General features: G+C 50.2%; 1 protein-coding gene across 1 annotated transcript in view; it reads right to left on the bottom strand.

Moving 5' to 3' along the window:
* LOC141172357 (myosin-binding protein C, fast-type-like) overlaps positions 1 to 21,670 on the bottom strand; it is a 317,409-nt gene that overhangs the window by 237,286 nt on the left and 58,453 nt on the right. The window lies entirely within an intron of this gene.

The raw sequence follows: 21,670 nt of genomic DNA, 5'->3' as shown, positions 1-21,670 counted from the left end.
AGATTGAATCCTGCTTGGATCCTTGTGTTTTGTATGGTAACTTTTATAAAAATTTACATTGTATCTTTGGTTTAGTTTCCGCTTTAATTTGTACATGTTTTAATATACTTATTGGGTTTGTCTCCTCTTTTGCTCTGTTTTCGGGCTCCATCCAGGTAACAGAGAAAAAAGACAGCCAGGCAAACATGTGATTCAAGGACGTCGCTCATAAAGATAGACTGTCTATTCTGGATCATAAAGGGTAGCCCTGAGAAGGGGACCCCCCATATGATATTTATATGCCCTAATATGTAATATAGACAGCGATTGACTTCATCAGACAACCTCGCTCTTGGGGCTCGAGCAGATGACCGTATTATCGGTCCGAGGGCGATCCGGCAAAACATTGGATTGCACTCGGAGCAATGCTATTCTATTGGTCAGTGCATATTTCTGATTTTTTTTTTTTCACGGACTGACAAAAGGGAGAAGATGGAGACTTTTTTTTTCCATGTTCTCCACATCTGAGAAAATCAGATCACACTGTGATCAACTCTAATCAGAGTGGAATTGACATAATTCGCCCGATTCTCTCGGATTAAAAAAATACGCTGGTGTGACCATAGCCTCAGTCCATGTGACAATTACTTCATAATCTCCCTTTTCTTAATGACTATGTGTAACTGTAGAACCCTTTCAAATAAGTGATGACCTTTAAACTCCATTTTTGTGCAGACATTGACAAGTACCATATTGCAAATTGGAATATATTTTTTCCTTCGTGTAGAGCAGTGGTCCCCAACTTTACTTGCCGTGAGAGCTACATTCGGCTCTGAGAGATGGTTTCAAGCCACATTCAGCGCTCCCTCACTCCACAGTAGCATAATAATAATAATAATCTTTTTATTTATATAGCACCAACATATTCCACACCACTTTACAATTCAGACAATTTACAGTCATTATCGGCACTGTCCTCATTGGGGCTCACAATCTAGATTCCCTATCAGTATGTCTTTGGAGTGTGGGAGGAAACCAGAGAACCCAGAGGAAACCCACACAAACACGGGGAGAACATACAAACTCCTGGCTGATGTTGTCCTTGTTGAGATTTGAACCCAGAACCCCAGCGCTGCAAGGCTGTAGTGCTAACCACTGAGCCACTGTGCTGTCCATACCACTCAGAACCTGGTATAAAGACAGCCAAAGATTCCCCACAAAGAGAACATCGAGGCCTTATGCTCCCTCACTTATAGGCAGGATACTTACATCCAGGGATGCCCACTTTACCTCCATTCAGGCTCTTACATCAGTCACTGCCACTAACTGGCAGTATCATCCAATAGCCAGCTTTTCACATTTATCTTCCCCCCACCTCACCCAGAAAATCAGCATCCAGATCTGTTCTTCTGTGTGGGTCTACACAGAACAGTCACCATCTGGAGACCTTTTCTTCATTCCAGTTTTCTAGAACTGGTGCTAATGCACCAACGTGGTGGAAAATTGCGAACCACATATCATGGTCTAGGAAACCATAAGTGGTTCGAGAACCACAGGATGGGGACCTCTGGAATAAGAGATTAAAAAAAAGTACCAGGCAACAAAGGTGGGAAAAACATAGTGTTTCACTAAAAAGAAAAAACTTGGACCCAAGTCACCAAGCAGTTTTTGAAATCTCTCACATATTGTAATCTTTCTACATTTTTGTTCAACTAGTAGTAGCAGAAAAATGTTGCGACTTTTGATGTTTTTACACCAAGATTGGCCAGGTAAGTCAATGTTTTGAAAAATGAGCAGAGCTTTTCTGAGAGGGGTCCAAGAACAGCCAAAAAGAAAAAAAATTGGCATAAATTACGACACAAAAATACTTTAGTCCTTTACTGGAGTACAATTCCTTCTATGGCACATAGCAGTTGAAAGATGCGCCAAATTGATTAGTAGATGAACTTGTGGCACCCTGCTGTGCACAGGTACCACAGGACCCAGGGTGCATGGACGGACTTCTCCACAAGAGGCCCTCATTACATACAAACAACTCCACCCTTCCACCTCACACCACCAGAGGGAGCCCGTTAGGGATATATATGGAGGGTGGAGCCAGGCAGTCAGTTAGTTCAGTGAGAGTAGTCAGACAGAGAGAGTCTGAGAGCGTGCTGACGCTGAGAGCAGCGAAGACGCAGCGCATCTGCTGCTGAGTTCTGAGGGCCCTGAGTGTGGCCGAAGGCAAGAGGAGAAAGGAGAGAGGAGTTGAGGGGCAGAGGAGCATCATAGGCTCACCCCAGTATACAAACCGGACACCGGGTGTTATGCACACGCCCGGGCTGAGCGGCGTGTGCGTGTGATTGTAGTGATTCCACTGGACCATGAACCGGAGAGTGCCTGGAGGGGTGTGACTAAGTATCTGGCCGATCCGACCAAGATGGCACGACGGCATACGACGCCAGTGCACCAGGGAGAAACCGGGCAGAGGGACCAGGTGCTACTCCAGGTCAAACTCCGGACACGGGGGTTGACCCACACAGGGATTACTGGATCAGGCTGGTTAGGCTGGCGCAGACTGGTGGATATAAGCAAACACGGCAGGTATGCAGATGGGTGGATACAGGCGAGTATGCAGGCAGGGAGGTACTGGCCGAAAGGACGGGCTGGAGCACAGAAAGGTTAAGACCCAGTACAGACTGGGTCACAGAACCGCAGATGCGGTAGCCAACCGCAGCAGAGAGGGAACGCCCGAAGCGGTGGGCAAGAACAGAGCAGGACGGGGCTGCAGGAGCAGCGAGCACAAGCAGGGCAGGACAGGACTGCCGGAGCAGCGGGCAGGACAGGACTGCCGGAGCAGCGGGCAGGACAGGACTGCCGGAGCAGCGGGCAGGACAGGACTGCCGGAGCAGCGGGCAGGACAGGACTGCCGGAGCAGCGGGCAGAAGCAGGGCAGGACAGGACTGCCGGAGCAGCGGGCAGAAGCAGGGCAGGACAGGACTGCCGGAGCAGCGGGCAGAAGCAGGGCAGGACAGGACTGCCGGAGCAGCGGGCAGAAGCAGGGCAGGACAGGACTGCCGGAGCAGCGGGCAGAAGCAGGGCAGGACAGGACTACCGGAGCAGCGGGCAGAAGCAGGGCAGGACAGGAGTGCCGGAGCAGCGGGCAGAAGCAGGGCAGGACAGGACTGCCGGAGCAGCGGGCAGAAGCAGGGCAGGACAGGACTGCCGGAGCAGCGGGCAGAAGCAGGGCAGGACAGGACTGCCGGAGCAGCGGGCAGAAGCAGGGCAGGACAGGACTGCCGGAGCAGCGGGCAGAAGCAGGGCAGGACAGGACTGCCAGAGCAGCGGGCAGAAGCAGGGCAGGACAGGACTGCCGGAGCAGCGGGCAGAAGCAGGGCAGGACAGGACTGCTGGAGCAGCGGGCAGAAGCAGGGCAGGACAGGACTGCCGGAGCAGTGGGCAGAAGCAGGGCAGGACAGGACTGCCGGAGCAGTGGGCAGAAGCAGGGCAGGACAGGACTGCCGGAGCAGTGGGCAGAAGCAGGGCAGGACAGGACTGCCGGAGCAGTGGGCAGAAGCAGGGCAGGCTAGAACCACCGGAGCGGTGAGCAAAGGAGTCAGAGCAGGCTAGGCTGAGTAGGGGGGACAGGGCTCTGTTCACACGGAACAGACAGGAAGGGAAAGGCAGAGCCAGACACCCACAGGGTACTAGCAGAGAAGTAGCGAGTGGACCACAAACTCACAAACGGGAGTACAGAGACAACAAGCAGGAGTTAGGTACGAGTTCAGACTCTGCAGAAAAAGGAAGGGAACGGACATAGAGGCAAAACAGGTAAAGGATAGGAGAGAGTTCAGACTGGAACTGAGTGTACGGAGGAGACCGACACTGCAGCGGGATACAGGAGCGGGTCTGGGAATACGGCCCCCAGAGAGGCAGGACGAACAGGCAAGGTGCGTGTTCAGACAGGACAGACAAGATACAGGAGCAGGTCTAGGTAATCGGCCCCTAGAAGGCAGGAGGAACAGGCTAGGAGCGTGTTCAGACAGGTCAGACAAGATACAGGAACGGGTCTAGGTAATCGGCCCCTAGAAGGCAGGAGGAACAGGCTAGGAGCGTGTTCAGACAGGCCTGGAAATACAGCCTCCAGGATAGGCAGACAAGAGAACACAGAACGGGACCTGGCACCTTCAGAGTGCAAGCACACACTGAATGAAACACTATGCTCAGGCAGGAATAGATGGGAGCAGCTGAGCTATATACCAGGTGACAGACAGCAATAGGCTGAGGACGCACAAGGGGTGTGACCCACAGCAGGTACAAAAAGCAGGAAGTGATCGGGCGCCGCCCTTAAGCAGCAGAAACAGACACAAACAGACAGCATGGAGGGAAGCCAGAGAGACATTCTGGACTGGAGATCAAGTGCGCGCTCTTGCACAGTGGGAGATGGACCACTATGCAAGGACGCCGCCAGGTATGTTACACCGGGTCTGCGCCTACAGGGTCCCTTTATACCCAGTAGGGATCACCGGCATTACAGGAGGACTACAAGTCCCTGGCAGACCTGAATCTAGACCCACACAGGACCAGGAACCACGAAGGCTCCAGCGTTACCAGGGATAGTGATTGCCAGCAGAAGGTCCTACTACCGGGCATCAGGTGAAGGAACAGCACGACACATAAGCTAGGCCCAGTTGCAGGCTGGCCAGGAGCATACAGAGAGGCAGACATGGACCAGGAGGCCTTATACCTGCTCACTGGGGAGAAGTCCTGTAGTGCACCCATCCTACTGAGTACCCTGGACAGTACCTGACATCCGCACCAGTAAAGGTATTGAAGCGAATCCCCTGTCTTTGTCAATTACTCCTGCTGCGCCATCCGCCTGCATTACAAGTCCCAGCATCACCACCCACCAAACTCCACACTGCCCCAGGGGCTCGCTCCACCTGTAGGGAGCAGAAACACCTCAGCTGCCATCCCATCACCCCCAGAGGTCTGCAGCAGCGCTGGTAATCCTTACCAGATACCACAGGTGGCGTCACAAACTATTTACTTTACCTTTATTTTCTATCCAAGTTACAATCCCCCTTTTTGGTTGACCGCCCTGGGCCACGGACCGGGCCAGCCACTGTGACATATCCCCCCCCCAGCATCCATAGGCCCGGCTGCCGAGAACCCCATTGCCCTGGGGGCGCGTCACACTCTTCAAAAATGTTTTTCCTCATCTTACGCCAACACACTCTTCATCAAGTCCCATGGACAAAAAAACAGTCTTGATGAATCGGTGCCATGGTTTGTTACATAGAAGAGCTACAGAAGGAGTGGTCTGACACACAGGAAATATAAGAGAGGGGTCCAGTACTCAGAAGAGCTTGGGATGAAGTGGACTAATAGTAGGAACGATGTGGTGTCACAAGTTTACCGCAACAGAGAGGAGCCAGAAGACCGCAGCGTCTGATTCCTTCCACTTCTGCACTCATTAGAAGCCTTTCACCTTCATATTAAACAGTGCAGGTTTCTTTTAGCAGTGCAGTGGTTAATCTGCTGCTGAGAGCTTTTGGAAACTTCACAGGGTGATGCTCTCAGCTGTTCACTCTTAGCCACTCCCCTCTCCTTTTTATACTGAGTTCTGACTAGCAGTCATTGCCAGAGCTAGCTTCATGGCTGCATGGTTAGGAGTTTGGTGGTTTGTTTTTTGTGAAGGCGTTTGGTGGATTTAACTAAGACTGTTTCTTGGTTTTGGGTGGGTGTTAACCCCCTTCTTCTCCTACTTTGGTTTTCCCACATCCTCAACTATCCGGTGTTATCCTCTGTTGTTTGTGTGCGTTTATTTGTATGGTTTGGTATTTTCCTTTATCCCTGTTTGTATTACCTTCTTAGTCTGGTTTATGTACTGCCATACACTACTACTTCCCTTTTTCCTGCGTCGGGGAGGGAACAGACTGAGGGCGGATTCAGGAGTTCAGACAAGGTACGTGGCCCAGCATCTTCACCTTCAGAAGTAATCCGGGGGACAGGGACAGGTAGGGCGCCCTTAGCATTAGGGACATGAAAGAAGCCCCTGGTCCCGGGATACCCGACAACAGAATCATGGCATTAGATCTGGCTGAAACCGTTTTCTGATCCATTATGGATCCTATCACTGCTCTGACAGGGCAACTGCAGCAACTCAGCCTGGAGGTGACAGATCTATGCACTGTCGTGTTGCAGCACCCTAACACATCAGGTTTGGGACTGTGACTCCCAGGCAACCCCCGGTGTAGGACAAGATCGCTTTGCCTGACAGGTTCTCTGGGGGAGAGCGTGACATGTTTGTTGTTTTCAGGGAAGCCTGTAAGCTGTACTTCCGGTTACATCCTTTTTCCTCAGGAACCAAAAAGCAACGGGTGGGGATAGTAATCTTGCTCTTTCAGGGTGACTCCCCAAGCATTTTCTCTCCCATCGGACTTCAAGTCGCTCCGGACGGTGGAGGAATTTTTTCTGGTGGTGGGTCATATATATACGACTACCCCGACTTTGTCTCCCTGGATGAGTTTATGCTACATCAGCTGCAGCAGGAAGACCGGCGGGAAGAGGAGTATTTCTCAGAGTTTCGGGCCCCCGCGCTCCACAGACAGTTTTTTCAAGAGCTATCTGCAAGGGTGAAGGATACCATTGCCTTGTATGAAACTCCAGTTTATCTCGAAGCGGCCATGTCTCTGGCTATCTGGGTTGATCGCCATCTTCGCCAGAAACATAAAGAGACATCCCAATATGCGGGAAGCCCAGGACCAAGGGGTATTTTACTCAAGTCATCCAAGCGTTACATCTACAGGTAGGGGCCATGCACTCAGAATGTATTAACTGTTACTGTTATGTGCTAGAGGGTCTTCCCTCTCCTGTGGTCCTTGGCTCATGCTGCACAACCCTGTGGTAGATTGACAGACTCAGGAGTAGAGATGAGCGTTGTTCTACTCGAACTGTTCGCCAATCTCAAATTCGAGCTGTTTTGGGCGGTGTTCGAGCCGGTCGGCGAACACGAACAATTTGAGAAAAATTCGGCTGTTCGAGGTTATGTTCGATAACTGTTCGTGCACCAAAATCATAACTGGATTTTTTCTCAGTAATGATGAAAATTAATGTTAATACGCAGTTTGAGTGTACAGCGGGGCGGGGGGAGGGGCAGGGGATGGATCTCTGCAGGAACAATGAAGATCTCCATTTTTTTTTCTCTTTCCCGCATTTGCAGTGGGGAGGTGCAATCTGTCAGCCTATCAGCAGCGCACACACGGAGCGAAGTGCTTTTTTTCACACAAGCAAGGGAATGTGTGATTGGCAGTGTATGTCACATGTCCTTGCCCTATAAGACCAAGCCATTTTCCCCGTCGCCACCATTTTCTCACTGCTGCAGCTGCGTGTTAGACGGCACCGCTGTTGCTGTGTGTGCTATACCTTGTTAATTTCAAGCCAATTTTCGCACAAATATACAGATAGCTTGGGAGTAGGGAATAGTTGTGATTGCAGTCCTTTTAAGGACTAGGTTACAGCATTTCCTACGACTTTTATCAGGCAGGTCTGTGCTCTTAAATAGATAGGTTGTGGGAGTAAAGACTAATTGTAATTGGAGTCCTTTTCAGGACTAGGTTACATCAGTTCCTATCAGTTTTTGCCAGGCAGGTCTGTGCCAGTGCTGTGCAAGTTTTTTTCACAGCATTTGGCTGAATCTAGCAAAGCTAATCCTTTTTGGCCTATTGCAGAGTGTGTTAGTCAGTGGAGTAGCCTATCTGTGTTGCAAGATATAACACCTGTGTATAGAATACCAATTTTTTTACTGCACCTAGTGAAGTAAAATCTTTTGGGCATAGCATCATTCTATTAGTCCATCTATACTGACCTCCATCAGGTTGCAAACTGAATATAATTTTTTTCTGCATCTAGCTCTGAAAAAATATTTGGGCTTCTAGCGGTGTGTGGGACTTGGTCTATTAGTCCATCTATACTGACCTCCATCAGGTTGCAAATTAAAAATAATTTTTTTCTGCATCTACCTCTGAAAAAATATTTGGGCTTCTAGCAGTGTGTGGGACTTGGTCTATTAGTCCATCTATACTGACCTACATCAGGTTGCAAATTAAAAATATTTTTTTTCTGCATCTAGCTCTGAAAAAATATTTGGGCTTCTAGCAGTGTGTGGGACTTGGTCTATTAGTCCATCTATACTGACCTACATCAGGTTGCAAATTAAAAATAATTTTTTTCTGCATCTAGCTCTGAAAAAATATTTGGGCTTCTAGCAGTGTGTGGTACTTGGTCTATTAGTCCATCTATACTGACCTCCATCAGGTTGCAAATTAAAAATAATTTTTTTCTGCATCTAGCTCTGAAAAAATATTTGGGCTTCTAGCAGTGTGTGGGACTTGGTCTATTAGTCCATCTATACTGACCTCCATCAGGTTGCAAATTGAATAAAAAAATTTTCTGCATCTAGCTCTGAAAAAATATTTGGGCTTCTAGCAGTATGTGGGACTTGGTCTATTAGTCCATCTATACTGACCTCCATCAGGTTGCAAATTAAAAATAATTTTTTTCTGCATCTAGCTCTGAAAAAATATTTGGGCTTCTAGCAGTGTGTGGGACTTGGTCTATTAGTCCATCTATACTGACCTACATCAGGTTGCAAATTAAAAATAATTTTTTTCTGCATCTAGCTCTGAAAAAATATTTGGGCTTCTAGCAGTGTGTGGGACTTGGTCTATTAGTCCATCTATACTGACCTCCATCAGGTTGCAAATTAAAAATAATTTTTTTCTGCATCTAGCTCTGAAAAAATATTTGGGCTTCTAGCAGTGTGTGGGACTTGGTCTATTAGTCCATCTATACCGACCTCCATCAGGTTGCAAATTGAATAAAAAAAATTTCTGCATCTAGCTCTGAAAAAATATTTGGGCTTCTAGCGGTGTGTGGGACTTGGTCTATTAGTCCATCTATACTGACCTCCATCAGGTTGCAAATTAAAAATAATTTTTTTCTGCATCTAACCCAGCCAATAGTTTTGGCCTAATACCACAGTTTGGCCACTCAGCTCTGCTCGGTTACCATCCATTGTTTTTTTGTGCAAACAACTCCAGAGTTGTGAATTAGTTAACCACCAAAATGAGTGGAAAAAGGCCTGCTGCTGGTGGAAAGGGGAATAGGCGTGTTGGGAAGGGGAAAAAAGGTTGTGTCCGTGGGGTAGGTGCAGAAGAAAGACCATCTTCCAGCCAAACTAAAATGTCTACTTCTTTTAGCGGACAATGTGATAAGATCCCTTTCTTACGGCCACGCCAATCGCTACAAATTCCAGATGAGGCACAAAAACAGCAGGTGCTTCAACGGATATCAAGTGCTCCTTTAAGTGGGCTCTCCTCCACATCAACTTCAACATCACAAATACTCCAGTCCTCAAAGGTGTCACCCAAATCGCACTTGCTTCCTCACAGCTCCCAAATCTCCAGCTGCCCGTCTGAGTGTGAGGTAGAACAGATGGTTGAGTCTGCAGAGCTGTTTACTCATACTATAGCCTGGGAATCAGAGGTCGACTCCAGCGCTTCTGTGAATCCAGACGAGGAAATGATCTGCACTGATGCCCAGAATCTTTATGAGTCGGATCCAGGACCAGACGCAGAAGGTTCTGACCATAATGTAGACCCTCATTCCCAAACTGTAACTCCTGTTGGTGGAGACAATGAGGAAGACGATGATAAGACTCAAATACCTGATTGGAGCGACAACTTTAGTTTTTTGTCAGGGCAGGAACAGGTTGGCTCTGAGGACGACGGGTGTGATAACGCACAGGGTGATGATGATGAGGTCGGAGATCCCACTTACTGTCAACCCACAGTCAGCCAAGAGATGAGGTCAGCAGAGGAGGTGGAGGAAGATGCTAGTGACGACGAGGTCAGGTTGCGCCTTCCTGAACAGAGACGTAGTACTGGAAGCACGTCAACAACTGCATCCTCAAACACAACTCTGCCTCTCACCACAAGTCGTGGTGGCTCTTCAGGTCGCATGGGTGCTAAGCCTTGCATAGCCTGGGCATTTTTTCAGATCGATAAAGATGACCCAACTCGTGTTATCTGTAACATTTGTCAGCAAAAGCTAAGTAGAGGCCAAAAAATACATAGTTTGAGTACTTCATGCATGAACCGGCACATGGACATGAAGCATAAGTTGCAGTGGGAAGCTCAGTGTGCTACAATGCGGCCTAGCCGGCCGGGCCAATCACCGTCTGCCATATCTTGTGCATCCGCGGCCTCTTCATCCTCTGTGACTGGGGGGACAGCAGTCACACCTGTTTTGGGGCGCAGACCTGCCACCTCTTTACCCGCAACAGCCAGCGTGATTGGCAGGTCATCATTTTCTTTGGAGGTGGTAACACCAGCTGGTGTTGAGCGCTGTCCGACATCGATAGCACCACCTTTGGATCAAGGCAACCTAACATGTCCGCCTGCATCTTCCTCACAGACCGGCAGTTTGCCGGGGACACCCTTATCAACCCCGTCTAAGCACAATAGCCAGCCCTCGGTCCCTCAGATGTGGACAAGTAAAAGACCATTTCCTCCTAGCCATGAGAAAGCTAAGAGGTTGAATTTCACCATCTGCAAGCTCTTGGCTACAGAAATGCTGCCTTTCCGCCTGGTGGACACAGAGGATTTTCGAGACCTTATGTCCGTCGCAGTGCCCCAGTACCAGATGCCCAGTCGGCACTACTTCTCAAAGAAAGGTGTGCCTGCGCTCCACCAGCATGTCGCACACAACATCACCGCTTCTTTGAGAAACTCTGTGTGTGACAGGGTGCATTTCACCACAGACACTTGGACGAGTAGGCATGGACAGGGGCGTTACATGTCGCTGACTGGGCACTGGGTAACTATGGTGACAGCAGGACAAGGGGCTGCTGTCCAAGTCTTGCCGTCCCCACGAGTTGTGCGTCAATCCTCTTTATGTCAAAGTTCCTCCACTGCTTCTGCCTCCTCAACCTCCTCTCGGTCTTCCACCTGCACCCAAAGCCTGTCTGGTCATGCCACAAGCTTTCTAACTGCGCAGAAGGGATCCTGCACACCTCCTTACTATGCTGGCAGTAGGGCTCAACGTCATCAGGCGGTTTTTACATTGAAATGTCTGGGAAATGTGAGTCACACAGCTGAGGAGTTGTGGTCAGCTCTGGAGAACCAATTTCATGAATGGTTGTCTCCACTGGACCTGAAACCAGGGAAGGCCGTGTGCGACAATGCTGCAAACCTGGGTGCGGCCCTTCGCCGGGGCAATGTCACACACGTGCCTTGTATGGCTCACGTGTTGAACCTGGTTGTCCAGCAATTTTTAGCCCACTATCCCAGACTAGATGGCCTTCTGCAGAGGGCACGGTCGCTGTGTGCTCACTTCCGCCGTTCGCATCCCGCAGCTCAGCGACTTACATCTCTACAGAAGTCGTTGGGCCTGCCACTTCACCGGCTAAAATGCGATGTGCCTACCCGGTGGAATTCAACTCTGCACATGTTGCAGCGACTGTGGCAGCACCGACAAGCCCTGGTGCAATACGTTCTGACGTATAGCCTGGGCCAACGAGATTCAGAGGTGGGGCAAATCACGCTGGAGGAGTGGTCTCAGATCAGGGACCTATGCACCCTTCTGCACAGTTTTGAAATGGCGACGAAGATGTTTAGTGCTGACGATGCCATTATCAGCATGACTATTCCGGTGATTTACATGCTGGAGCACATGTTAAACAGAATTCGGAGTCAGGTGGTGGCACAAGAGGAGGTGGAGGAAGTAGAGGAGGAGGAGTTGTATGCGGAAGGGCTAACATCTGCAAGGTCCAGACGGTCGGCAGCACCAAGGCGGCAGGCATGTGAGGGTGGGGGAGATGGTTTTACCAGGGCGCATGGTAGCAGCCAAACTAGTGAGGAAGGTGCAGGAGCCCAGGAAGAAGTGGAGGACGAACTGATGGAAGACTCATCAGATGAGGGAGACCTTGATCACATTTCTGTTGTGCGAGGTTGGGGGGAGAGGACAGAGGAAGGAAGCATGATTGTTACCTCGCCACCAACACAACAGGGACTTGGTGCTCCTGGATGCGCAACACACATGAGTGCCTTCTTGCTGCACTACCTGCAACATGACCCTCGAATTGTGAGAATTAGAAATAATCCTGACTACTGGGTTGCCACACTGTTAGATCCCCGGTACAAAAGTAAATTTGCAGAAATTATTCCTGCCATAGAAAGGGATGCACGCATGCAGGAGTATCAGCAGAGACTGTTGCAGAATCTTACATGTGCTTTTCCACAAAATACCAGTGGTGCACGTAGTGAATCTCACAGTTCCAACTTGCCAACCGTGGGACCGTCAAGTGTTCAGCACTCAAACCGTAACAGAACCACAGTATCTGCTGGTAACATCAATTTTGCGGAATCATTTCACCACTTTTTTAGCCCATCCTTTGCAAGGCCACAGGAGACAAGAAGTCTGACACATAGTCAACGCCTAGAGACGATGGTACAGGAGTATCTCCAAGTAAACATTGAAGCCACGACTGTGTCACTGGACCCTTGCTCTTTTTGGGCTTCCAATCTGGATAAATGGCCGGAGCTAGCCACTTACGCCTTGGAGATCTTGTCATGCCCCGCAGCCAGCGTTCTGTCTGAACGTGTGTTCAGCGCTGCTGGTGGTGTGCTGACAGATAAGCGCACGCGGCTCTCCACTGATAATGTAGACAGACTCACGTTCATAAAGATGAACAAATCATGGATCCGAAACGACTTTTCTACCCCTGTGTCATCCTGGGGAGAGTAAAAGCTTGATGATTGGTTAAAATCACCCTACCAACCGTTTTAAGCTTTCAAATTACTAATCATGTTTATCTGTATCTTGACTGGAAAATAATTTGGGCTTTGTAGCAGTGTGCAGCACTGATCCTATTAGGCCATCTATACTAAAGCTTCACCAGATTTAAAATTAAAAATAATTTTTAGCTGCATCTAGCCCGGAAAATAATTTTGGGGCTCCGAGATGCGCAAGGCACATAAGTGCCTTCTTGCTGCACTACCTGCAGCATGACCCTCATATTGTCAGAATTCGAAGTAATCATGACTACTGGGTTGCCACACTCTTAGATCCCCCAAACTTTTCGATCAACCTTTTCATTTTAATAAAGACCAAAAAAATGGTAATTTTTGAAATTATAAGCATTAGCAGGTTGTTAGAAACTGAAATCAAACAGTTTTCAACTCAAAACTTTATTCTAGGTGATGTTACATTTTCACATAGGACCCCTTGTTCGAAAGGAGCTTCTGAACTCTTTCGTCCATTGAATTTGTCAGGTTTTGGATGGTTTCTGCTTCAATTGTTTTGCATGAGGACAGAATACCCTCCCAGAGCTGTTGCTTAGATGTGAACTGCCTCCCGCCATCATAGACACTCCTTTTAATGATGCTCCAAAGGTTCTGAATGGGGTAGAGGTCAGGGGAGCATGGGGGTCACACCATAAGTTTGTCCCCTTTTATGCCCATATCAGCCAGAGATGCAGATGTTTTATGTGCAGCATGAGATGGTGCATTATCATGCAGAAAAATGATCTTGCTGTGAAATTCACGGTTCTTCTTCTTGAACCATGGCAGGAAGTGCTGTTTGAGAAAATCCACATACATTATGGAGTTCATCTTTAGCGCCTTCAGGGATCCTAAAGGGGCCGACAATCTCTCTCCCCATGATTCCAGCCCAAAACATTACTCCACCTCCTCCTTGTTGGCGCTGTAGCCGTGTTTGCGTGGGGTGTCCATCAACCAGCCATCCTCCACTCCATCCATCTGGACCATCGAGCGCTGCACGGCACTCATCCGTGAACAAAACAGTTTTGAAATCAGTCTTCATGTAATGTTTGGCCCACTGGAGCCGTTTCTGCTTGTGTGAAGTGGATAGAGGAGGTCGACAGGATGGCGCATGCACAGCTGCAAACCTCTGAAGGACCCTGCATCTTGTTGTTCGGGGGACGTTGGAGGCACAAGCAGCTTCAAAAACTTGTCTGCTGCTATGACAAGGCTTTTTTGCCGCTGCTCTTTCAACCTGACGTAATTGCCTGTAGGAAAGAGTCCTCAATTTGCCCTTATCAGCACGCACACGTGTGTACTGTGAATCAGCTACATACTTCTTGATTGCCAGGACACTTCATCCTGATCATCGCACAATGTTGATTGTAGTCATGCCTTGACCTAAACACTCCACAATTTGTTGCTTCTCAGCAGCCGACACATCCTTTTTCTTTCCCATTTTGGCAGAAAATGTAGGCTGCTTAATAATGTGAGAGAGCCTTCTTAAGTAGTCTTGCCTTTCATTGGACACACCTGCCAAACTAATTAGCACAGGTGTCTGCAATTGCTTACAGTGATATAAAGAGCCCTGACACACATCACCATCAATGAGTTTAACTGACAAACAAACAAATTCTTCCCTTATCACTTCTAAACACTTTTTGTATAATAATTTGGAACGCAGTGTACATGTGCTTTTCCACAAAACACCAGTGGTTCACGTAGTGAATCTTACAGTTCTAACTTGCCAACCATGGTCTGTATGGAGTTGTTCAATAAAGGGCCCAAAATTAAGATAACATAGATGGGAGAGGTCTCTATGAATAGGAATTCCTAAGTATTTGATACCCTGTGAGGGCCAGGCAAAGGGAAAGTTGGACTGGATGGAATCCTATATGGATTTGGGGAGGGAGACATCGAGGGCCTCAGACTTCGCTGCATTGATTTTAAAATTTTACCATGTAACAAAGTGATCTATTTCAGCCATAACAGCATGGATGGATATATGTGATTGAGTGATATATACTAGGACATCATCAGCAAATAGAGAGCACTTGTACTCGGTGCCTCCCACCTCAATCCACCTAATATTGGGGTTATGGCGAATTGATGAGAGCAGGTGCTCCGTCACTAGGATGTATAAGAGAGGGGACAGAGGACATCACTGCCTTGTCCCATTGGTGATTGTGAAAGGTGATGAAAATGTTCTGACGCACCCCCTGGGCCTTGGGACACCCGGAGCCGGACCCTTTTTGGTGGATGCTGGTGGTTGTAGTCTTCGTGGCGGCGACCCAGTTCCGTGGCTCAGGGCGGTCAAACCAGTGGCGGAACTATTTATGTGGTTTTCATGTTTAAATGTCCGACTACGCCACCCGTGGATTGCGGTCAGAGTGAACCGCCGCTACAGGGCAGACCACTGAGGCTGGTGTTGTGGGTGCAGCAGAGCGTAGCATAACTCCCCACGGGAGGAGTATAGCCTCAGGGCAGTGTATGCGGAGGATGGGGGTGATGGTGCAGGGCAGCAGCAGTAACGACACGGAGTCAGTGATGCAGTTCAGGGCCTTTACTCACAGTTCTTATTATCCAGACCACGTCTGCAGGTAACGGCTGCCCACGTCGTACTGTGCTCACCAGGTGAGGGGCTCAGACAACTCCCAGATAACTTTGGAGCACTTCACAGGACCCCCTTTGTGTGTCCTTTGTCTGGCCTTTCTTACCAACACTTCTGTCCGGCTGCCTCGGGCCTCCTCTTGGTAAACTTGGCGCCAGTTTCCCTGACCCTATGTGGTGCCTTCCTAGCGGGTGTAGCGAGGGGCTGCGCCACATAAAATGTCAGAGCCTCCGGTTTCTAGCTGAGGGTCGTTTCCTGCCTCCACTAGTTCGGGGACCGGTCTCCCCCTTTGGCCTGACCCCTCCACGCAGGTGGATTCGGGCGTGCGGTGGCGACTCGCCCGTCCGCACCCCTGGGATCCCTTCATTCCTCGTTCCTGGAGCCTTCTCCGCTCCTCTTCCTTCCTTCTCCCTCTTCCAGGCCAGGGCCTCTGTTACTAGGCCCGCCTCCGGAGCAGAGCTCATGCAGAGCCCCTGCTCCCTGCCACTTCTGCTCAGACTTCTCTGCACTGAACTAAGATGGTGCCCACCTTTTATACTCCCTTCTCAATGCACCCAGGAACTGCTTCCTCCCTGCTCCTGCACTACAGGGTTCCCCTTCCTCAGTGTTCCCTCCCCCCACTCCAGCCAGGGACAGGGACTGTCGTGCCCATCTCAGGGGCATATTGGTCGCCCTGCCCCACGGCAATGTGGTGTAATGCATGCAGGTGTCGGGTCCTGATCCACACTCCATCCTTACCTGAGAGTGAGATATCACACCTCTGGGTGAGGTGCAATACGTCTTTAGCAACCGAGCCCTCAGGGTGCTACAGTTCCATTTATCTTCAGCCTAGGTGACGTATTGCGATACAGGGCCGTGATTTTGGCTATAAAAGGGTCCCCTAGACCCCTACCCCAAGCTTTTTAAGAGAATCATATATGGCGTGCCAGGAGACTCTATGGAATGCTTTCTCAGCATCCAACGAGAGTATCTAATTACAAATTTTTAACTGCATCTAGCCCAGGAAATACTTTGTGCCTAGTAGCAGTGTCTGCTAGTAAGCGGATTATCCCGGCTGTTAAGCAAGCTGCACCACCTGTAGTTTAGACACTTAATTTTTTCAAAGGAAATGCTTCGGGACCATGGGATACTTAGTGAAGAGCATCAGGAGGCACCCCAAGGCATAGGGGCTGGGACTGGCAGTAGGATGCCTTGCGGTGGACAGCCGAGCTCGATCCTTATAAAAGCTTTTTAACTGCAGCAGCTTTAGTGGACGCTACTGGAGCTGGAATTACCGCGGCTGCTGGCATGAGACTTGCCCTCCAATAGATCCTTGTAAATGGATTTAAAGTGTATTCATTCAAATTAGAGAGACAATTTAAATTAAAAAGCTTAGAGCTGCCTCCACCACAGGGGGGCTCGCTCGACCCACCAGCGGACAGGCACCAGTATTGGGAGAGGGGGGCTGGCCGTCAGGGTTCACCGCGGCTCTGGCACAAACCCGGCGACACGGAGGTGGCACGGGCAGGAGCGGACTGGCCGTGTCGGCTTCTCACTTTTTGGATTTTAGAAGGGCATGACATGCCTATATCTGTGTCTCCCCCTCCTTTTACTCCTCCACCTCTTTTATTTTCGCATGACTATATGTACTTGTCACTTTTCCATGTGTTAGTTATGTCTTCTGAGCAGTTTGTCAGCTTTTGGACACCTTTGAAGGTGTTTTCTATGTGTTTCTATGTGTTTTTGTTTGCCTGCCATTGGTTTTAACGGTGTTCGAAGGTGTTCGACGAACAGTTCGACGAACAGTTCGGCGAACACACGGGTGTTCGACGAACCGAACCGAACTCGAACACTACGGGGGTGGCTCAACACTACTCAGGAGGTGGTAAAGTGGAGCGAGTATTGCCAAGGACACTGTATGGGCATCCGGGTAGCAAGGGTGGTACCCAGTCTGTTCCTAAATACCTGTCTGACTTTGTAGATGTGTCTTCGGAGCAGGTGTGCTCTGAAAACACATCCGAGAACTACCCCCCCCCATTGTCCTTATGACTGCACCATTAATCTTGTTCCTGGGGCCAAGCTGCCTAAGAGCAGACTATATAATATTTCTGGTCCAGAGAGGCAGGCCATGAAGGATAATATCGCGGAAAGTTTTGCAAAGGATCATATCAGACCATCCTTATTCCCTGTTGCTGCGGGGCTTTTCTTCTAATTAAGATGGGGGGGGGGTTACTTCCCTGCCTAGATTTCCAAGAACTCAATCAGATCACAGTCCAGGATCCATACCTGCTCCTTCTCACCCAGGACCTCTTTAATCAGGTCGTAGGAGCAAAATGTTTTTCTAAACTGGATCTCAAGGGGGCATATAATCTCATTTGTATTAAAAAGGGAGATGAGTGGAAAACAGCCTTCAATATGCCTGAGGGACACTATGAGAACCTTGTGATGCAATTTGGTTTGACTAATGCTCCTGCCATCTTTCAACACTTTGTAAACTACATTTTTTGTCGCCTGGCAGGTAGATTTGTTGTGATCTATCTTGATGGCATATTAATTTATTCGCCTGACCTTGAGTCACATCAGGTACATGTCAGGCAGGTCTTACAGCTACTCAGAGACAATAAATTGTTTGTCAAACCAGTTGAGGAGATCCCTTTTCAGGGCTATATTTTATCATCCACCGTTTTTTGCATGGATCTGGCGAACGTCCGGGCGGTACAGGATTGTCCTGAGGATTTAAACCTTTACAAAGATTTTTGGGTTTCGCCAACTACTACTGCAAGTGTGGCGCCCCTGAGGGTTCGACCGCCACAGGAATGCTGCACTTCTTTAATGGAGTGTAGTGTTCCTCCTCTGAGGTAAGAACAGTGTGATAGTCGTGACCCAACCTTGCATCCAACACCACATTTCTCCACCAGAGGGGGCTAGTATGCACTAGGTGCTGCTCCCCTGGTTACACGGAGACTGGAGAACCAAGAGTTAGGGGAACCAGTTAGTGGGTGAGGGTGGAGGACTTACAAGTTAGTTACACTTTAAATTTCATATTTAATAAAAAGCCATCTTTGGTCTTGGTCTTTTCGCTGGTCATTGTTAGTCAAGGCCTTTCGGCTGTCATATACTGTGTGAAATGTGACCTCCCTCCCGGTGCGCAGATCCTGTGTGGGCCTGCACCGGCAAGGGACACAGCCCTCGTATCTCAGCCTTGGGACGAGGAGCAGGTTGCAGACGAGGAATGTCTCAACCCGGCCAATGACCAAGACCAAGAAGGCCCGGAGCTCAAGAGTGTGGCTCCACAGCAAATGGATCCCAGGCAGGATGCAGACGGAGCGGAGTACGCCACCTGTCCTCGCCATGCTGATATATTCAGAGGGACTCCGGCTGCAAGAGAGGTACCGGCCTCCGACTCCCAACCTTGTTACTCCAAGTCCTGGTTGGGAAAGCCTAGGCCCAGAGGATCAAACCGGGTATCGGACGGAGCGGAGCTGCCACCCGTGCCCTTGTTCTGAGAGGAGTTCAGAGGGAGTCCCGGCCAATTTGCACACACACGGACAGGAAAGGATTCGGTCTGTAGTTCAGGAACCCTCTGGTGCAGGGTCCCGACTGAATGCTGGACTTACTCGGAGGTTGTCGGACCCCCGTCTCTGGTGACCGCAGTACTCTGTGGGGAGCAGGGAGTCGCCTTCCTTCTGCCATCTCTAAAGTGAGTAAAGCCTTGGAAGTTCACCCCTATGGCCTCCGGACTGTTTATTCTGCGCTACACTGCACAACGCGGCGCCCGCCATCCTCTACTACCACCCCTGTCATCCTGTCCCTCTGCCCTGAGGCCTTGCTCCGCCTGTGGGGAGTAGTAATAACTCTAGCCGCCATAACACCATGCCTCAGAGGACTGCAGCGGCGCTGGTGGCCCTTCACCAGGCACCACAGGTGGGGTAGTCGTTAAATCAGCCACTCAACCCGGATGAGCCCACACCATCTCTTTTAATGTGACGGCCCTGAGCACGGGTCGGGTCCGGGCCACGGCTGCACCCCATCTCTCCATCACAGGACCCGACTCCGAGTCCCCCATCACCCAGGGTAAACTAAACGGCTTTTTCGAGCATGAGGCGTCACAACCCTGGCGTAGTCGGCAGGATCGCGTGCCCGCAGCAAAGGAAGAAGTACCCATTGTTACCGGGCACTGTGTGCCTTACACCTTGCACTGTTGTTTTACACTTAAAAATGGAGCCCGCCCAAGAAGAACAGGTGCCATAATGCTGTGAAAAGACTGTCTTTGAACGCCTCCCATCGTGGGCTGGGCTCCCGCTTGGCGCCAAAAATGTGGACTGGTCCTTCCATCAGAGACTGTCCGCAGGGTAATGCCTGTCAAACCGGATGGGCTGAACGAAGGCGGGCCTGTCAGCATTCCGCCCAGGAACCACCCCGAAAGAGGAGGAAGAAGAAAAGCAACAAGGTGCGGCAATGGCAGTCGGAGCTTGGCATTCGTCAGAGGCAGACATGGACGCTTCTGGGGAGCAAACCCACGCACCTTCTGAACCCGGTTCAGGCCCTTCACCCGGCAGAGAGAGAGGCTGCAGTATCCTCACATCGGGAGATTTTGAATTTCTCCAGCAGGAGGCTCCGGGACTCTTGAGAAGACAGAGAGAGGCCCAGGAGGCGGCGACGGCTGCATGGCGGGAAGAGATGCTGCTGCGTATCCGGGACCGCCTCCAAGGAGTTGAGGTCCCAGGACAAGGAGACACGGTGACAGAGGTCGAGGGCGGCCCTGCGGTGGGTCAGTGTGCAACCCTTGCCCCGGCTGCAGAGCCTACCATGACAATCCTGGACCTCATGACGGAGTATTTAATTCCCCACGCGGCCACCTGGGAGCAGGCTTTGGCTCCGGAGCTGCAAGCGGCAGCTCTCGGTGGGGACCTGCGATGCCGCCCAAACCCTGAATCGGAGGTGCCTGGAACTGCGGAGGAATCCACCGGCTCCAACCCGGACTGGTCCGCGCCTGTAGAGGACCCGCAGCAACCTGTCTTGACCCCGCTACCCGCACCAGTAGTAACCTGGCCCGAGGCTGAGGAGTGGGCCTGGGAAAACCAGGGGGCGACTTGATGGGCTTTCCCCAGGAGACCCAGGCTGAAGCGCGGAGGAGGAGCCAGTGGTGCAGCGACCAGATTTTCCAGCTCGCTCGGGAGCAGCGTCAATGGGAGCAGCGCTGCGAGTGCCTCGAGGTACGGGCCAAAGCTGCCAAATCCCGGGCTCGGCAGGAGGAGGCCACCCGTCCCAGTCCCCGAGTGGAAGGCAAAGTCGTCCGCTTCCACCATGAGGCGGGGTGGGGGTTCATCCGCAGTCCCCAGTACCAAGACGACGTGTTCGTCAGCCGGCGGGACGTCGAGCCACGTCTAAAGAAGGGACACTCTGGCCGGAACCTCTTCCCGGGCGATACAGTAACCTTTTCTCGCCACCAGGGGGTGCGAGGGTGGTACGCCCTGGACGTACACAAAGTGTCCGGGAGCGACGCCACCCCGCGCTCAGCCTCAGGGGACTGGTTAGCCTCCGTCAGGAGGAACGAGCCTTTTCCCTGGAGGGAACCCGAGGTTTAAGGCAGCCCCGGCTGTTGCAGTTTTCGTTTACCAGTGTAATGTGTGTTGACTTTACTATTTTTGATTTTCTTCGAATCCCCGGTTTCTAGAGACATGTGTCCCTGCGGACTGGCAGCAGACAGACTTTTTCTATTGTATATAGTTTGCATCTTTTTAGGTGCTCCATATTGGTTTTATACGAAAACCACGGATATTCTCTACCTCAAAACCTCGGAAGAAAAACCTGTCAGGGTGGCTCTCTGGGAGGTCCAACTCGGGATCTTCATGCCCTGCTGCCACCCCAGGGCCCACGTTGAGGGTTTAGGGCAGGTCCCTCACACTTCTGAACTGACTCTGCGTCTTTGCACCTTAACCCTTCTGTTTGCACAACATGTCTCTGGAAAAATGCTAGCAATTTTATAATTTTATACTTTTGTACTTTTATACTGTATAACCTGTTATGCAACGTTTAAGAAGATGTGCCTCCCATAAAGGGAAGATAGTTTATGTTATATTAAAAAGAAAATTTCCTGGGTGTTACTTCTTTTGCAGCCCGCGGACGTGCTGTGTTTTACCAGGGGGGAATGTGGCGCCCCTGAGGGTTCGACCGCCACAGGAATGCTGCACTTATTTAATGGAGTGTAGTGTTCCTCCTCTGAGGTAAGAACAGTGTGATAGTCGTGACCCAACCTTTGCATCAAACACCACATTTCTCCACCAGAGGGGGCTAA

The sequence above is a fragment of the Phyllobates terribilis genome, unplaced genomic scaffold, assembly GCF_046119375.1.
Source record: "Phyllobates terribilis strain yellow unplaced genomic scaffold, ASM4611937v1 Scaffold_12__6_contigs__length_324123572, whole genome shotgun sequence".
In the NCBI taxonomy this organism is placed as follows: Eukaryota; Metazoa; Chordata; class Amphibia; order Anura; family Dendrobatidae; genus Phyllobates; species Phyllobates terribilis.
This window is presented reverse-complemented; position numbering and strand designations above follow the sequence as displayed.